Source organism: Coenobita brevimanus, chromosome 28 (genome assembly GCF_032717465.1).
Source record: "Coenobita brevimanus isolate Jiangsu-jjx chromosome 28, ASM3271746v2, whole genome shotgun sequence".
NCBI classification, from domain to species: Eukaryota; Metazoa; Arthropoda; class Malacostraca; order Decapoda; family Coenobitidae; genus Coenobita; species Coenobita brevimanus.
The window spans coordinates 19,679,660-19,697,471 of record NC_136981.1 but is presented as its reverse complement, the minus strand read 5'-3'; positions in this window follow the sequence as shown (position 1 = coordinate 19,697,471).

Sequence of the window (17,812 nt, the reverse complement as noted above, 5' to 3'; positions counted from 1 at the left end):
CAGGGAAGTGAGCATGGAAGTGAAAAAGTTACTACATGACAGTATTGTAATACCAACTCTAACATACGGAAGTGAAGCTTGGACGTTGTTGGAAGGACACAAGTCAAAAGTGAGAGCAGTGGAAATGAGTTATTTAAGAGGAGCCTGTGGAGTCACATGGAGAGACAGGCTGACAAATGAGGATATAAAGGAGCGTTGTGGTGTGGATGTGGATGTGATAGGAAGCGTTATGAGGAACACACTGAGGTGGTTTGGCCATGTGGAGAGGATGGAGGGTGAAAGATTGACGAAGAGAGTGTATGTGAGTGAGGTGGAGGGGGGAAGAGGGAGGGGGAGGCCGAGGATGGGATGGAGGGATGGGATGGAGAGGTATATGAGAGAAGGGGGTGTGAGTTGGGAGCAGGGCAGTGAAATGGCGGGGGACAGAGCGACTTGGAGGCGATTTGTTTGTGGCCACCCCAAACGGGATTGAGGCGTCTGGTAATAGATAGATAGTGTTTTTTTTTTTTTTTTTTTTTTTTTACGGGTCTGGCATGTGGACATTGGCAGGTTTATGATGGTAGTCCCGATTGGATATTTTAAATGGCTGGTTTCGGTTATTTTGGTGATAAGACCAGTTATCATAGGTTTGTTACATTGTGCAGTCGCATTCCATGTAGTGATTATTAATGTTTTCCTCCTCTCACATACGTACATCAGTAGGCTGATGAAAGTGTTGATTAGGCCTTTTGGAAAGGCCGGTGTTTTGTAACCTGAAAATTACATCAGATACTTTCTTTTTTAATTCAAGTCATAGGCACGCGATGATTTTTTCTTTTTTTACCTTATCCTTTGCAACTGATGCTGTGTGCGATTATTTTTTGTCATTGGCCAGATTGGCTGCCATGATGACTTAAGTTAGTGCGTAATTTTCAATGTAACTGTCACTTTTCGTTGACGATCGGTGCTGCTTTCATGTTTGTTTTCACTGACTGTGAGGGAGCATGATCAGATGAGGTGTTCAGGGAGGGGCACCACGACATGATTCATCATTGTTTTCGCTTGGTGATTTAATTCAGATGATCTTCCGAAAGTGATAATACTCAAATAATGGGATCAGAAGTTTTAGATATGAGTGTGTGTGTGTGTGTGTGTGTGTGTGTGTGTGTGTGTGTGTGTGTGTGTGTGTGTGTGTGTGTGTGTGTGTGTGTGTGTGTGTGTGTGCTCGTGCATGTATGCTTGTTTGCACGCTCTGTCCAGAGTCTCTCAAGCTTCACACACACACACGAAACACTGCAGGAGAAAACAGAAAATCAGATACCAAGTGTTTTAACCCTTTAAGGACGAGTGTGATGACGCCTTCATATATTTTTCCTATTCCACTTCTTGCACTTGGGGTGGCTGAGGAACGGTATTTGTCCAGCAGGAAGCAGAGAGAAATGGCAGAAGAGAAGGAGCACGAGGAGGGGGCGGGGAGAAGGAGAAAGTAGTGGTTCAAACCGAAAGTGCGTCTAACAACCGCTACAAAAAATTGTTTCGTGGTTAACTTATGTATTATTAGGAAAATTATGGGTACTAACTATGGTATTATTTATGTTTGCTGTGATCCTCTAGGCTTCATGGAGCCTCTTGCTGTGAGTGGGGCTGCAGGTGTATGTATGAGACTTTTCTTTTCTTGCTACTACCAGCCGAGAGCATTTTGGAGAAAACCTATAATAATGAATGGCCTGTGAACGATTTCCATTAATAGTCATGGTACAATGATATCTCTTCTGTTTTTCTTTTACTATTTACAGACTGCTTTATTCACCTAAGAAAACCTGCTAAGGTAAAGGTGATAAATCGCTATGGGATGTGGAGATTTTCAGTCTAATGAAATCGTCTGATATCAGCTGTATCTAATTCCAGTGCGAACGTGATGTGGGAGAAGGGTTAAAGCTGAATGACATGAAATGCCGATGAGAACGGAAGTTATGAAGACAAATATCTGTGACGGAAAGCTTTAGGAGATATCTTTTTTTTCAAAAGTATGAAATAACGATGCAAATAAAAACAGAAAAAGGTACTGGAGATGATAAAATGAATGTAATGAAATCACGCAAATGTAACACAAAACGTAAAGAAGGGGCACATGTAAAGAATGAAGGTATAACTGTAATGGGGAAGGACGAACTCAGAGGAGAGAGGGAGAGGGGGAGAGAGAAACCGCAAATAGGAAAGATGAGGCAAAGGTGAGAACTGGAGCGGAGAAGCAATCAGGAAGGGCTGATGAAATTGTGAAGTGGGATGTAAAAGTGTGATTGGCTGGATAATGGGAGGGAAGGGAGGGAGGAGTGACGCAAAGGGAGAGAACAAAGGTAACTTTGAAATAACTGAGAAAAATGAAAGCATGGTACATAGCTTATGGACAGACAAGTGAACTACGAAAACGATATAGCACGGAAAGTGGAAGTGCAGCGAACGTGAAGAGAAACACATTAAAGCAGAAGACTGACTCAATCATAGAAGGGAGAAGGCGATGAAAGTAAAACTAGCGAGAGAAGAAAGAAAAATTCTTATTTAAATGACGGAAGTGAAGTATAATGTGACGGACCCTAGAATAGAACCCTCTTAGTCAAAGTTCAGTGAAAGTGAAAATAGACTTGCCAAATACCGGAACTCGCTGCATCTTTGAAAACAAGGGACGAGGGGAGATGAAGGAGAGGAAGAAAAAGATGAAAACCGTGACATTACTGAAGGAAATAAGAAGATGGAGGAAACTGGGAGGAAAACAACGGGACACACATGAAAAGGAAGAGTGCAAAGTGAACTGAAACGTGCTATTCAACTGACTGTAAAATATAAGTATAAAAGTGTTAAGCAATGAAAGTGGGAAGTAAAGGAATGACACTACCTTCCTTCCAGGCCAATCTGCACATCTTCCATATCCATTCGACTACTATCTCTCCCCCATGCTTCATCTTTTCACCACACACTCCATCAATGCCTGGAGCTTTCCCCCCTTGTGACTTTCTTCATTGCCTGCACTATTTCCATCCTATTGAGCTCATCTTCCCTTCTCACCTTCCTCCTTCTCCTAGCCATTCACCTCCCACTTATACTCGCATTACTTCCATTCTGTATGTTTAACAGTTCCTTAAAGTGTTCTCTCCATCTGCTCACTATTTCTCCCTTCTCCACTAGCAATCTACCATTTTTATCTTTCATTCTGCGACTAACTTCTTTATCACTCTAACTCTCTTCTCTATCCAGAACATTTTCTTACATGTTGAACTCAAATTCCTTCCATATTCCTCATCCACTCTCTTCTTACTCTCTCTTACTACTCTTTTCACCTCTCTCTTCCTGTCTACATATTACTCTCCCCTCTGTCTCTCAGCTTCCTCTACACCGGTCTCTGATCCACTCACTATATGCTTTCTTCTTTTGCACCACAGCCTGTCACGCCTCTTCGTTCCACCATGCTGTTCCTTGCACTCACTTTCGTTTTCACTTCATCCCACACACCTTCTCACATGCTGCACAAATTTCTTCTGTGAATATCTTGCACACACCTTCGACGTCCCCCACCTGTTCCAAATCATATTTACCCAGTCGCTCCTCCACTTCTCTCATATATTCTGTTTTTTTTTTTTTCCATCTCCTTGCAACCTTTCTACCCTGCTTGTATGGACTACTTCCTCTTGTCCTCCCTCCTTCTATTCTTCCGTTGCATTTTAACCTTGACTTTCACCAAGTGGTGGTCAGAAAGCCCACTCCCACAACCTCTGCATGTTCTTGCATCTATTACACACTTTCTCATTCTGTCATCCACACACACATAATCTATCTTTTCGTTTCGTTCCTTCAGTTCACCATCTACCATTTGCATCACTCGCCACGTATACCTGTGGATCAGTTTGTGCCTAAAGAGGGTAATGGCTATCACCAACCCCTTCCCCCAACAAATGTCCACTAGAGCAGTGCCTTTCTTATCCACTTCTGCAGGCACACCCCACTCACCGACTACTCCATCCACCTTCACATTCCCTACTTTTCTATTCATATCTCCAGTCAAAAGGACTCCCTCATTCCTCTCAAATTTTTCCCTGCATGATTTCACATTTGCCCAGAATTATTCTTTCACTCTGCTTGCGCGATCTTGTGTTGGCGCAGCCACACACACAATCGCCCACATTTGTAGTCCTACTTTCAGTCTTACCCACACAATCCTTAAGCCAACTGATGCTTTCTCTTTTACATTCTCCCTCCATCTCCTGCACACAACAATACATACTCAATCTTTTGCCCTGTCATTCTCACCTACTTCCGCGAATATACCCCATCCATACTCCCACCTCTTCATTTAGTCTCATTTATTCCACATAAACCTCAAGGACGTGGACAGTCTCTTTCTTTCACCTCATCATTCTCACCCCTTACCCTCCATGTCGCAATCCGTACCAATCCTTTAATCGGTCCTTAGTCGTCACCTGTTGGTCAGTCCTGGTCCGAGGCTTCTTGTATTTTTAGTTAATTGTTTTTTTGGGAGGGGCACTAACCCTCCACCAACCCATTTGTTGACACATAGGGAACACGTGTTGATTGGATATATGGTTATCACTGAGCGTTGTAAATGATTTCCTGGTCTACAGGAAATCATTTGGCATGTCACTCAGTGTAGAGCTACCCGAAAATAGAGTACTACCACACTAAATGGGTGGATTATGGGCGCCAACACCGACCAATATATATATATATATATATATATATATATATATATATATATTTACTGGGTGTTTCAAAAGTCCCTCATTATTTTTTAAAATTTATTAAAATTGCAATTACAAGAGGAACCAAATGACAATTTGATCGCTGAGTCTACGCTTCACGAAAATTTTGGTGGCATCAAACTTGGCTTCATGTGTCTACTGGAAAGTCACTGGTAAACCTCAACGTGGGCACCGCCTTTTTCGAAACAAGCGAGAGACCGTTTTACGCATTCTTGGCCGATATTGAACAACATTTCGGGAGTAACAGAAGCACACGCCTTCCTGATCCATTCTTCTAGTGTGGGGAGGTCCGCGGCTTGGTAGTGTACACTTCGCTCTTAATGTAGCCCCACATAAAGAAGTCGCGTGGTGTAAGATCCAGCGAGCAAGCAGCTCATTCGATGGGACCATGGCGACCAATTCACCAATCTGGAAACTGCTCATTCAGAAATGAGCGAACCTCACGCAAGTAATGAGCAGGGGCACCGCCTTGCTAGAAAATTACTTCTTGCATGTCGGCTACAGCTGACAGTTGGGGGATTCAGAACTCCTGAAGCATACAAAGGTAACTGTCTTCGTTGATGTTCACGGAATTTCCATCTTTATCTCTGAAGAAGAACGGACCAATCAGCCCAGCTGAGAAGATGGCACACCAGACGATCAATTTCGAAGTGTCCCTTTCATGTTTATGGATTTCCACAAGATTGTGAGTTCCCCAGATGCGGGTGTTGTGCCAATTGACGCGACCAGAAAGGTGGAAGAGAGCTTCATCACTGAACCACATGTGCTCCAGGATCGATGGGTTTCTTTTGTAGTGATGCAGCAGTGTCTCACACATCTCCACCCGGCCATCGTAGTCTTGAGGTTCCAGCTTCTGAACCACCTGGATCTTGTACGAATACAGCTTGAGATCACGCAGCAAAATCCGTTGGATAGATGTCACGCTGATATTCAGTTGTGCAGCTGCTCACCAAATGGACTTTCTTTGACTCTGAGCAAAAGCCTCACGGAAAGTTTCGACATTCTCCTCACTTCGCCCACTTCGAGGTCTTCCTGATCGGGGTTTGTCCTTAACGGATCCGGTCTCCATAAACTTCTGGTGGGTGGGGACGATGGTGTTTCTATACGGTGCATAATGCTGTCCGCAGACTTCTCAGAATCGTCGCTGCACTTCAACCACAGATTGAAAAACCTCCTGCCATGCAGCGATTTTACACCTCTGCTCTAGAGTCAGCATGGTAGCAGAAGAAAACGGTGCAAACCTTCAAATGTAGACTCAAAAAATTCTCAAGTACTGAGTGAGAGTTTACCACAAGATGAACGTCATTGGTCGATTACCTGCAACGAAAATTGAAAATCAAACTAGTGAGAGACTTTTGAAACACCCAGTGTATATATATATATATATATATATATATATGTGTGTGTGTGTGTAATTCACCGGGTCGGTCAGGATCACTTGATGGTCATGATGGTCAGCTTTTACCCTCCCGGAAGGGAGCAAGGAAATCCATATAGTCCGATCTAAGGGCAAGGCTGTGACCTTCACACATGCACACCCGTCCCCTTGCTCCAGGGGGACAGTAACCACCCACTTCGTCAGTGAAACTTTTCGCAACCTGAGCGAGGCGCGAACTCCCGTCCACCAGTTGGCAAGCGAGAGCGTTACCACTGCACCAGCGAGCGGTGTGTGTGTGTGTGTGTGTGTGTGTGTGTGTGTGTGTGTGTGTGTGTGTGTGTGTGTGTGTGTGTAAATTGGGCAGGATTAGAGAGAAGCAAAATAGCACGAAGAATAAAGAAATGTCGAAGGTTAACTAGACAAAGATAATACAAGGAACAGAGAGTGTGATTTCATTTGTGATTTAGATAAACACTGAGAACAGAACACTTTTCCTCCTCCCGTGCTTGTTTTGAATTACTAGTTAAATTATTGAACTCACTAAGCATGTCAATGCGGTTTCGGTCTTTCATAAGTTTGTACCAGGCTGAGCATACTTTTACCGTAGTTGATAAAATATATGACAAATATTGAGCTGATTTAACTAGTCCATGTAATTATGCAAAGGTAAAATACTATTCGTAGCAACAACATATATTTACATTTGCAGTAACTGTTACTGTTTACAAGCATCTGCTCATGACTGAAATGTAAAAAAAAAAATAATAATAAAATAAAATAAAATACCATATATATATATATATATATATATATATATATATATATATATATATATATATATATATATATATATATATATATATATATATATATATATCCCATTGGATCCCAGGGGTGCTGGGCGAGGCATGGTCCTGGGTGGGTGCTAAGCGTACCGCCCTCCACCTATCGGCTCATAGTCGCGAAGCTCATAGGTCCCTACCTGGGGGTTCCCTACTTTATAAAGACTTGAAAACTCCCAATTATGTCCAGTATTCCGGACATTGGGCACCAATGGGATATATAAATAAATAAATAAATAAATATATATATATATATATATATATATATATATATATATATATATATATATATATATATATATATATACATATATATATATATATATATATATATATATATATATATATACATATATATATACATATATATATACATATATATATATATATATATATATATATATATATATATATATATATATATATATATATATATATATATGGTCCATTTCCAAGGCTCACTAGTCCTCCTACATACCTAAACCTCTACATGTCACCACTTCGGCGCTAACACCCACCGTCCATATTGAATACATGCTAGGGTTGTCTCATACAGGAACGATGTATTCCAGATAGAGCGAGTACTTTTACGACATGTCGGCAGGTATTTTAGTGGATCAGTAAAGTTTGTTTTTCAATGAAATTCAAATCCTTGAACTGTTCTCGGCCCCAGCCTGGATTCGAACCCAGTTCCATTAGGACTGCAGGCCACCTCTCACCCGATACGGCCACAACCTCTCCCCAAACTGTCTTGACAGTATAACACACACACATACACACACACACACACACACACACACACACACACACACACACACACACACACACACACACACACACACACGTCAGACTTATCCTGGTCCTTACCACAGCAACCTTGTTTAGTTCAAAGGCTAAAGCAGAGTGTAGCAAAATATGCTAATATATTGCAGATACAGGCCAGAAGGCACAGACCAGTACTGTGATGTTCCGTGTAGCAGGGCTAGTATATTCACGCTCCTGGACACGGTGAGATATTGCGGCAGGGTGAGGCAGTGAGGGTCGGCTTGATACAACATGGGCTTATGGGCCGTATTGATAGCATCTACACATGTACATCAAAGAAGTACTGTCACAGTAGCGGAATTATGGGCCGTATTGATAGCAACTGCACAGGTACACAAAACCTGTACAGTCATAATGATTAGTGAAACCTGTATACACTAGTTTTAAGTCTATAAATACCGTGTAGCAGTGTTATATGCCATACCTTTTAGACTGATGAAAAATATTCAGGATAATTTGTATGATCACTGGCTGTTTACAGGGGGTTGAGTTCTTATTTATTTTTACGTTATCAGACATATAATGATGGATATTTAAGTCGTGCATTAACTCCCAGTACAAAGAAGTTTGCCAATCGAATGCCATTAGTTGAGAGAAATTGGCTTGGACCACAAGAACTACTGTGCACCAAAAGCCATACTGTTATTCATTGTTGACCATCAGTGGTGAAAATTGGTATTTACATCAAATACACTATTTTTGATGCTGAGACACTCAACTGCTGAAACTAAGCACATCTGCATCTTGATCAGGACAGACCTAGACACAACCCAGTCCCTTCAATACGATGGCGATTTTTTAGTTATCCGTGCCTTCTCCTGACTATTACAAACTATATTCAGTTTACGAAAGACTTTTCGAATTAGAGAAGTACAGTTCAGTTTACACACCCTCTTCTGTTACATGGGGACTCTCCCCATGAACAGAAACGTTTGTAGGTAGCTAAAATAAAACGAAAAGTGCGGCATCAAGCACATCGTGATCAGGAAACACTCAATCACAGCGCTGACCCAAAACAATTTTCAGGACAACTAAATTCACGCTTTGTATTTTCCCGCAAAAGATGCATCTCATAAACTAATGAGAGCTTGAAAATGGGTCGCCAGCCCTGCCAGCCGAGACACCACTACCGCAATAAGATCCTTGGAATAACTGCCTCACCCTGACCTGAGCACCATACCACTCCTCGGGTATTATAATGATGTTTTTATACTGACTCCCAAGGTAATTCAGAAGACGACGTTGCGGAACTGCAGTGAGACTCACTGCGATGGTATATAAAACTTCTACTCCGGCTTTGTCACGCGTTTCCATATTTAGAGCTACTGGTTTGTGTTACAGTATTCCTCTAACCAAAACGGATATAGTAGAGCCAGCGGTCGTGTCAGGCATGTGTATATTAGCCACAATAATTCATTCATCACTCAACCCATTATGGTTAAAGAAATTGTGAACAAAACGCACAACAATCACGCAGAACTGTAATATCACCACTACAGTAACAATTACATTATGTTCCCTGGCCTGCACTGAGGTCGCGCTTCACAAATCTTCTTCAGTCCCGTGCATGATTCTTTCGCAATGTGAAGGTATTAAAACCATGGAGAGAAATCTCGCCGGGGAACACTGAATTGAATATTCTCGTGTCTGAATTCCCAGACATTCGCAGCTAGCATCTCCACCACGTCCAACACAACTAGACCTCACTATCACAGCAGGCTACAGCCATCGTTTATATACAGTACCGCGCTGTTAAGGTGTCTCTCTGTCTTTACCTTATATCAGAGCTCCTCCCGGGCGAGGACGGATAATAAAGATAAATGAAGGCTCTTTACACGTATGAAATAAGAACTGAGGGCAGGTGTGTGGTGATGGCTGAGGGCAGGTGTATGATAAGGGCTGAGGGCAGGTGTGTGGTAAGGGCCAAGGACAGGTGTATGGTGGAGGCTGAGGGCAGGTGTGTAGTGAGGGCTGAGAGCAAGTGTGTGGTGAGGGCTGAGGGCAGGTGAGTGTTAAGGGAAGGTGAGGGCTGAGGGCAGGTGAGGGTTGATGGCAGGTGAGGGTTGAGGGCACGTGAGGTGTGAGGTTTGAAGGCAGATGAGGTTTGAAGGCAGGTGAGGGTTGAGGGCAGGTTAGGGTTGAGGGCAGGTGAGGGTTGAGGGCAGGTGAGGGTTGAGGGCAGGTTAGGGTTGAGGGCGGGTGAGGGCCGAGGGCAGGCGGACTGAAGGAAGGTGAAGGTTAAAGCCCGTGTCCCATATTCAAGTTCATCTTCGAGAACGGCCCCGATCACCACGATCTTACCCTCGAGGTATGATCTTGGTGAAAAGCCACAATCATACCTCAAACGGTAGGCCTAAACAATCATTCCACGACACAGTCACGTTAGTGCTAAGACACACGAAAGACATTGTTACGACATCCCACGACATCCTATGGAAGCGTCACGTTATCCTGACGACACACTACGATCATCCCTTTGTAAAAAATAACGGTCACTTTGACTCCACGTCACGCCAAGACATCACCACATAGCGTGTCGTAAGTTGTCGTAGCTTGTCTTAGGTATAACTCTGCTTGTCGTAAGTATAACTTCGTGTGTCGTAGCGGGTCTTCAGGATCCAATCTCCAAGTTATTGCTACGACACATCAGACGACAAGCTACGACAACCTACGACAAGCAAAGACACGCTAAGACACACTAAGTCACAGTTAAGACAAATGACGTTACCGTCATGACATGCCATGTTCTTCTCCTTGTCGGCGCCCACGCCGACAATTTTTGAACATTCCAAAAATTGTCGTAGCGCGCCAACAACCATAAAGAATGACCAAGTTCTATACGTCAGTGCTACGTCATCGTTAAGTCTCGCCACGTTACTCATGACAACATACAGCGACACATAAAGACATGAGGATCGTGGCGTGTCGTGGGAAAGTTCCTGACAGTGGGACATAGGCTTAAGGGCAGATAAGGGATGAGGGCCATGTGAGGGCTAATGGCAGGTGAGGATTGAGGGTCAGATGAGAGCTGACGGCAAGTGTGGTGTGGAGACTTTTGGTGGGAAAGTGGAGTGTGTGTGAGCAATGATTTCAGTTGGCACATTTCCAGCGACCTATTGAAGTTCTTTAGGTGAATTAAAGAATGTTTTCCTCAGCAACTTTGGATTGTCGCTGCTCAAGCATTTTACGGTCACAAACGCACCACACTCCAGTTTTACTCACTCCACAAAACTCATACTAGTGGAAACCTTTATGCATATATGTATGCTTACTTAAGATCGAAATACAAAGTGTGGAAAATTATACATATTGAGGTAAATTAGGAAAATTCTGTTGAATGTTACTCTTTAACGGCTACCATTTCCCTCTCCAAACACGCTTTCCACCGATTCAGAACTCTCCTGCCTCTCCATCAGTATATTCCTTGCTCTTTCTCTTGGTATTTCTTCTGCTCTGACTCAATACTTCATTCTAAAAAACTCATTTGAGAAAAAAATCAGTTACCATCTTCCCAAATCCAAATGTCACCTCCAACACTCCTCCTCCTCATATTTCATCCTCATCTTCATTAAACAACAACACTCCCTCTTCCCCACCACCCCACAACACTCCCTCTTCCCCACCACCCCACAACACTCCCTCTTCCCCACCACCCCACAACACTCCCTCTTCCCAACCACCCCACAAAACTCCCTCCTCCCCACCATCCCACACACTTCTTCCTTCCCACAGCCCCACGCACTCCCTCCTCCCCGCTATCCCACAACACTCACTCCCTCCTCCCCACTACCCCACAACACTCCCATCTCTCTAACACCACGGAACACTCCTTCCCTACCACCCCACAAAACTCCCTCCCTCCTCCCCACAACCCCATAACTCTCCCTCCTCCCCGTTACCCCACAACATTTCTTCCTCTCCACCACCCCACAAAAACCCCTCCTTTCCACTACTCAACAAATGCTGTTCCTTCCCACAATTCAACATTTTACTCTTTCCCTATCATCTAACAAGACTTTCCTCCCCACCATCCAACATTTTACTCTTTCCCTATCATCTAACAAGACTTTCCTCTCCACAGCACTTGTTCTGTCCCTACCACTCAGTAACATCCCCTCCTTATTTACAACCCCACTTTCCACACAACCACCTGTAGTTCAAGCATCGGCCCCCATTTCCCTTATTCTCTCTCTCTGCTACGCAACAGCACTCCCCACTACCCGTCCTCCCAACTCCATATTTCCACCTAAAATTCATGACCCCTGACCATCCCTCTCCCTAGCACCTACAGTATTCTTCAACTACCAATACTTTCCCACTGATTACTCCACTATCCTATCCCACATCACCCATCCCCACAGCTGCCTCCCCAATTTGATCTTTTTCCAGTTTTACATAACGAAATGTGTGTGTGTGTGTGTGTGTGTGTGTGTGTGTGTGTGTGTGTGTGTGTGTGTGTGTGTCTGTGTCCTTACATATGGACATGCACCAGTTCGAATAAACGTGTTGCAGTTACAAAATATACAATTATGGAACAGGATTAACTTTTGCTCGGAATCGATATACTGTACGTTGTGTTGTGCAAATATTGTGATTAAAGTACTTTAAATTGCAGTGGCGACAGGTGTGGGAATGATAGGGGTAGTAGTGACAGGTATTTTGGCGACACGTGTGGTACCATGAAGGTGGATGATGACAGGTGCTGCGGTAACATGTGTGGTGTTGACAAATGTGGTGCTAGAAGGGTTGATGCAGGTGTGCCAGGCCAGCTTCTTACTTTCTCTTTGCATAGAAGGTGACTGTGTGCAAGGGTCATATTTGTCCCTGTGTGAAGCATAGCTATCATATATGAAAGGCTCTTTAAGTAAGGTGTAATCAGGTTTTTTTAGTGTCATCAACTCCTTCGTCTTTCTTGACTTCCTTGACCTCTTCTTTTCTTCTTGCAGCATTGGTTCTTTATCCCTCTACCATCCCCGTTTCACTGGTCTCTGTTCTTCTGAATTGACTTTTAGCATCATTCTTCCATTACAGCGGGCGCTTAGCACCCATCTGTCAGCGCACTCTCATCCATTTTTTTTGTCCAACTCTCTGAAGCAGGTAAGCCACACTGTCAGTCCATCATGCATGCAAAAGGACCAGCTCAGGAACTGTTTTGCTAAGTCGGTATCTACTTCAGTCTATGACCCAAAGCCTTTTAATCACAATATGTCCAAGCATTTCGAAGAAAACGGATATTGAATTCGGCCTCAGTTTAAGTTATACTGGAAAGAACAACTTGCGTTGCTCCTTTCGTGCATTAAAATAAAAAAAAAAGTGTGATGTGAGAGAGATGTTGGTGAGATGTGTGTTGGTAAATTATAAGGCAGAAACGTGTGTGATGGTGACAACTGTTATAACGACAGATACGATGGCGCCAATTGCTTTGACGATAGGTATGTTAGCGAGAATCATGAAGACGACGGGTGAGATAGCGACAATTATCATGACGACAGATGTGATGGCGACAACTTCATGACGACTGGTGTGATGACAATTGTTATGACGACAGGTGTGATGGCGACAATTTTCATGATGACGGATATGATGGCGACCGGTGTAGTATTGACAGGTGTAGTAGTGACAAGTGTGATGGTGAGAGGATTGGTGTTGGCAGGTGTATTCGTGACAGGTGTAGTGGTTACAGGTTTGATGGTTATAGTTTTATGAGCGACAGATGTGATGACAGGTGTTTTGTGGACAGGTGTGGTGGTGACAGCTGGTGTGGTGACAGGTGGTCCGGTAAAGATGAACATAGGAAATCCCTTAGTAACCCACCTACACCATTCACTGACACACCCAGCACCTTTTCATTCCCTCCCTCTATTCTAAGATCCCTTTCGCAGGTATATGGTCCTTTATTTGTTTACACGGAATCTGATACAGTAATGTGACATTACTGACACTGACTGAAGAAATAGGATATTTGATTTTAACACGTGTTGCAGAAAAGGAAGAAATTCATGGTGAATTTTATTGTATATCACATCAGCGTAAATTTTCACACCTAATCGCTTCCTGCCGGTTTCACACACACACACACACACACACACACACACACACACACACACACACACACACACACACACACGTGGTATTTAATGGACACATGAGGAACCAGAACGCACAGGGGTAGAGAGGTGTACTAATAGATCACAAGACAACCTGTAACATGTACAACGTTTTACAGTGCCTGATAGTCAGGTAATGTGTAAAATGATTAAAACTGTTATTAAAAGAAAAAAAAATTGGTTGTGATAGGATATTCCTGGACAGATAATTATGCTATTGAAGTTTTCGCGAAGTATAGCCTATATACTGGATAGTTATTGTATCTGATATCTGATTGTGTAATCTGTACAGTTATACGGAGTCTTAAGTTCTTATTCTACACAATCCTACATTTCGCCATTTCTCTATCTCCTCTGACTTGTGTGAGTGTAGGTGATTTGGAAGAGAGGCACGGGCCGTACTTATAAAATCTACATCACAGTTAGGTGAAAGTCAGAAATGTGAGACATAAGGAGCAATTCATCATAAAAAAAAGTAAAGACTTTGTTAGGTCGAAATTATAAGCTGCTGAGATAGCGGTTTGGTATATGTAGCACTTGCGAGTTTTGAAAATTGAAGAAAAACACAAAAAACAGCAGAGAAAAGACGTACTAAAAATCTGTAATTACTACGATATTTTTCTTAAATGTTTTCAGTGAAAAGCCAGGTGATTAATATCAAGTTTTAGGAATTAATTATTTATCACCTTGTTTTACTCTGGACGAGGACATGTTGCCTTACCACACCATCCTGTAGAGTGTAGACAAACACCACCACCGAAGAAAGAGTAGAAATAGAAGTGTCAAGTGGGATACGTCAGGGCTGCACAGTGTCTACGACATTATTCAAACTAGTAACATTTGAAATAATTAAAAAGTTAGAGGAAGTGGACAAAGGGTTTCAGGACGAATAGTTTAAGATATCATTTCTTTTCTTTGCGGATGATGGAATGCTGTTGGCCAGTAGTCAAGAGGATGCAGAAGAAGTGACAGATGAAGCGATTAGAGTGAGTAGAGAATACGGATTGGAAATGAATAAGACAAACTGTCAACTATTAATTTATAATTTGAAAGAAAAACCAGATAATATTAGAGGCATAAATCTAGGTCTAATGATAAATGATAGTAAGAATTGTTTTAAAGAACATAAGAAAGTAATGTTGGACAAGGTACGAAAATTAGCAGATATGACATATCCGGTGATAAAAGCAAAGCTGCTCAAGATTATTAATAAGGAAAACTTTCTGGAAAAGTACAGCATTACAATCGATATTATACGGAGTCAGTGTGATGGATGTGACCAAACAAGAAATAGACCAACTACAAAGAGTGGAAAACAGTGTTTATAGAATGATTTTGGGAGCACCCAGTTACACTTAAACAGCAGCTCTGAGGGGAGTGATTGGTGCAGCATCCATGAAGGCTAGAATGCTAGAGGGGCAGTGGAAATTTTTCAGCTACAGCATGAAAGAAGAAGGAAATGATTTGTTAAGAAGCATAGGAGAGGTCACAAGAGAGGAAAAGAAAAATAGATGGATGAAGGAGCTGGACAAAGAGTTAAAGAAAATAGGAGTCACGATGGAGCAATGAAAACTAGTACAGACGAAGAAATAAGAAGAAAAGTGAAAGAGACAGGATAGAATGGGAAAAGACTGTGAATGAGAAAGAAGGCTTAAGTATTTTTAGAGAATAGAGAACAGAATTAGGAAACTAAGAAAGTGCATATGACAGAGATCAGTGTTATTATTTAAATGCAGAACTAACAACTTAACTTTAAATGATAGGAAAAGGTTTAGAGGAGAGGAGACAAAATGTGATCTATGTGACAGGATAAAGGAAGATTTGACTCACTTTATTATGTGGTGCCCAGCATACAATGAGGAAAGGAGAAAGTGCATTAGATTTCAGCAGCCTTACGAAGAAAGCTGAAGGATATTAACAGCCTAGGTAAATAGATAGATAGATAGCATTGTTGACTCAAGTTTTAAATAGCGTGTTATTATTACCCAGTAGTCCCAATTTTTCCTTAGTTTACAGTAACGAGTTGAAATAGTCATGGTGTACCTAAAAATTTTCAAATGTACTCGCAGTATTTAGGACTTTGAGTTTGTCAGTACACGTTTGAGCCCAGATGAATAATCTATCAATATATTATCTGAATCATCACCTTTTGTCCGTGTGTATCTGCACTATCATCAGTTTGAGTACCATCAACAAATCTGGACATTTTGTAACACAGATCTTCACGAGTATTGTCAATATACGAGTGAATAAGAAACAGTATGGCACTCAAAACTGAACCCTTTGGCACTTCGCTTGCTACATCCATCTAGCCTGATTCCTTTCCATTAAATACAACTGCTCTGCATACCAGTAGCAATCCAACATCGCCAACCTGGGTCAGAGGTGCTAATGTACAGATGTCAAGGGTGATACCGCATGCAGGCACGAGTACAAAGGAGAGTGAGGATGGATGAAAATGGGCAATTGGAATATTACCTTTTCGTTGGGGAGCTTTTATCATAATAATGACAACGGTGGAATTAAACTCTCGTATCGGTGCCTGGGAGAATAGCGAATGAAGAAATGAACACAAGAGATGAGTACAGTAATAAGATATGAAGGATTCTGAAATCATCTGAGCCGTCCAAAGAAGACAAATTTATTAAAACTCTTCTGTTAATTTTCCCCCAAACCTGAACGACAGTCTTACCGAAAACAGTTTTCATTAAGCACGGAATTACAAAGGTTAAGACTTAGGAGTTTCCTAAATATATATTAAATGTATTCCCTTTGACTTGGCCTAAAGCAATTACGGCCAGGCACTGTTAACTATTTCATTAATGGAACCCAATTTGCCGGGATCTATTTTAACCTCGCACGATAAGAGCACAGCCCCACCATCGGCGGGGTAATTATGTTGTAGGAGAGGTCACTGACATTTGCAGGAAATTTCAGCGCAGACCAAACGCAATATGTACTGCTACCATCATCGGCTATTGACCATGACTGAGGATCTCGCGAGTTGCACTAACCTCTTCAGTTTGTCATCATTTTCATTATTTGCGGCAGATATTAGTTTGCCATACCAGATTCCAAGTACATATTGATCTTAGTACTCTTTGGCAAGCGTACCACAAATCAACAGAATAAGGCTCACAAGCATTTTTTCTTTAAAAATATAATTTGTACTTTAATATCTTATAGTACGATGATTGGTTATATATATATATATATATATATATATACAGTATATATATATATATATATATATATATATATAAATATATATATATATATATATATATATATATATATATATATATATATATATATATATATATATATATATATATATATTATTGCCAACAATGTCTATATGAATTTAAAACACGAACACTTTTTAGGGAGGGGGGGGGGAGGAACGTGGGAGCGTAGGCTCGTTTTGACAGCCCAGTATTACTGAATCCTGCCCTGAAACTAATAGAACATTAATATGCTCATGAATCTCCCTAAGCTAACATATTTTCTTTATACCCCCAAAGTAAATACTTAATGCTGAGAGCTTGTATAAGTTGTTCTTTGCAAAGAAAACTGAATAAATGAAACCCAGTATGAAGAATAGTTCATTTCAAAATCCCTGGATATTTGTATCCATAAAAGACTGCAAATCAATCATTTTCCATGGGAGAGAGAAAATGCCAAAATTAGCTTCCATTCTTCATCAGTTGTGACTGACAACACAGGATACCCTTGCATTACAGTGGAGATAAATTTCGTGAGTGATTAAATACAAGGGTGCTGCGTGGCTACCGATATGCGAGAGGGAATACGGACCCAAGTGTGCAAAGCATTATGCGTGTGCTTGAAATGTTTTTTAAGCTAAATTTTTGGGTGGTTCAAATATTTACCTCTTAAAAAGAAGAAAAG